The sequence below is a fragment of the Poecilia latipinna genome, unplaced genomic scaffold, assembly GCF_001443285.1.
Source record: "Poecilia latipinna isolate Pla-1442-1.1 unplaced genomic scaffold, P_latipinna-1.0 Scaffold8, whole genome shotgun sequence".
NCBI lineage: Eukaryota > Metazoa > Chordata > Actinopteri > Cyprinodontiformes > Poeciliidae > Poecilia > Poecilia latipinna.
The window spans coordinates 9,227-11,581 of NW_015112624.1; the positions used below are offsets into that span (position 1 = coordinate 9,227).

The 2,355-nt window shown below is 40.1% G+C and overlaps 1 long non-coding RNA gene across 1 annotated transcript; it reads right to left on the reverse strand.

The window, feature by feature from the left end:
- Nucleotides 1-432: 432 nt before the first annotated feature.
- Nucleotides 433-1,774, reverse strand: LOC106944383 (uncharacterized). The gene is made up of 2 exons (XR_001424275.1): nucleotides 1,318-1,774; nucleotides 433-1,228 (listed from the first exon to the last, which is right to left on the reverse strand). It is a non-coding gene; the product is annotated as an uncharacterized LOC106944383 (long non-coding RNA).
- Between the last annotated feature and the right edge of the window lie 581 nt (nucleotides 1,775-2,355).

Below are 2,355 nucleotides of genomic sequence, written 5' to 3' on the forward strand. Positions count from 1 at the left end.
CAGAGATCAATGACAACAAGAGAAAGGTTTACCCAGGAAAACACAGTTGCTGCCCACACAGACAGCAACACATTTCACCTCACAGGGTCTTGGCTTGCATGTGAAATACCATTAGCACAAACACTACAATATTCATCTGCTATATCTGGGAGTACGATGCAGTCACATGAAGTTTCCTCCTGCAATGAATTGCGCCATGGTTAGCTTGTTTTAAAGCATTTAGTGTGGGTCTCTTCATAAAACTGGCTTTTTTTTTTTTTTTTTTCAGAGTTTTGGAGATGCTAAACGCCAACTCGGAAAAGCTATTGAAAGAAAAGCCACAAAAAGAAGAAACCTTTAAAGGAATTGTGTCCGAGTTATCTGAAACAAGATGATTACCGATTGATACCTGGTGAAACATTAGAGATGGCAGCCTGTCTCTTCCATCAGCGCTTCAAATGCCGAGCAGCCTTCCGACAAAACGCGAACGTCCCTCTCATTCATCCCTGTCCGCAAGCTTCAGGGCCGGCCTGCGTCAATAATGACTAAACGCTTAGCCACCCCCCCAGCGCAGAAAGTCCTTGAAGTCAACTTGTGATGACACAAAAGGACGGTGCATCATCCTCACAGCTGGTGTCGCCGTTACAGAAGGCTGACAAAGTGCAGCGCAGTGTGATTTGACGCCTCCATGCGTGACAAGCAGGCGGCGTCCATAAACCGGCAGCGGTTAAAACGGAGCGGAGATTTGTCATTCCTGAGACGGAGACGATTCTTTTTTATTACTGTGAACGATGAGTCTCATTACTCAGCAGAGTCAATTAGCTCCCCTTCAGTTGTGCTTCAGTCTGACCCACAGTGGAGGAAACTGCTGGTGTTAGGGAGGAGTTCCTTATCTTTTTTTTTTTTTTTTTTTGAGTTTGAAACAACCTTCTCCCTCTTAGCACATTAACAGTACCTTCTAGAAGTATTGCTATAACCACATACTCAAATGTACAAGATTTTTTATTCATCTATATGTAGCCCGGGAAATACTTAACCTCACAGGACACAATAACTGGGGTTCTTAGTGTGCAGTATATTTAATCAGTGGGAACAGACTGAACAAAGCTGTCTTGTTCCTTACTGTTGTTCAAAAATCAGAACATAGATGTACCTAAACATTTGGTAAATATTCATGAAATGTGGCAGATCTCAAAAGAACATACAATATGTCAAAGAAAAGAAATAGAAATACGGCAGTGGCCTCTGGCTGCACAAACAAAATACAGAGAGCTGCATTACACCACACTGATTTAGAGCGCATGGAGTTGTGATATGACTTATTTTATCAACACTTACATTCGACAGTAATGTCTCAGTTCACTCTTAATACTGGAGAACACCGATGATCGGACATCTTATTTTCACGTGCAGTAAATGGCCGCCCTGCACCGCACAGACAGGCTCCCTGAACCATCGATTTTCTGCTGAAACTATGACCTGCAGATAAATCACATACGGTTCCCGTCCAAGTTCATCACGTAGCATAGCAACACCGGAAGAGAACAAAATGCATTTCCTGCCCCGTTTTGGGAAACAGTAATCACTTTGAAACACTGCTCTCTAGTGGACAAAATGTGCAGCACCTGAGACCAACTACCTGAACATGTTTAAATGTGAAAAACATACACATAGGAAATAAAATTACATAACTGAAACAAAATCACTTAATAGCATTGCTACTGTAACAATAAAAGAAAACCAACACTTTGAAACAGTGCAATTATTTAACCAAAATTTACCACCCGGCTACATATATATATATTTTTTTACAAAATATGTAGAAATCTGTGTGCACATTTGTAGTCAGGTTTCTGAATTATTACTCTGCACAATCACTTTTCACTGCAATTACAGCTGCATGCGTTTCCCCACTAACCTCCATTCTTTGCAGACATTTCTTGCACAGTTGAGCAGAGCAAAAGCTTTAAATATTTCAAAAAGTCTAGATGTAACACGAGGGAAAGAACCCAGATTGTGACTGAGGATGTGGCCCTAAAGCCAACTGGTAGACCACTAAAATAGTATCAAGTGGCCTAGAGTTTCCCAATTAACAATACCCAGGTAGGTCTGGCTTAGAATGATGAAACAGAAATAGTATACAAAATATATTTTATTTATACATTCTTTGACAATATTAAAAATTGACATTCTAATTTAAAACCCAATAAAGCACAGGAACCCAGGACAAGACTAGAAACAATCTGAGACTTAACCAAAAACAACTACAAACCAAATTAGTAGAAGCACAAATTAATAACACAAAATAATGTTAAACAAAAACAAAACAAATCCCACATTGCCTCAACCCAGTCCTATAAGGCTGTGCCCCATAAA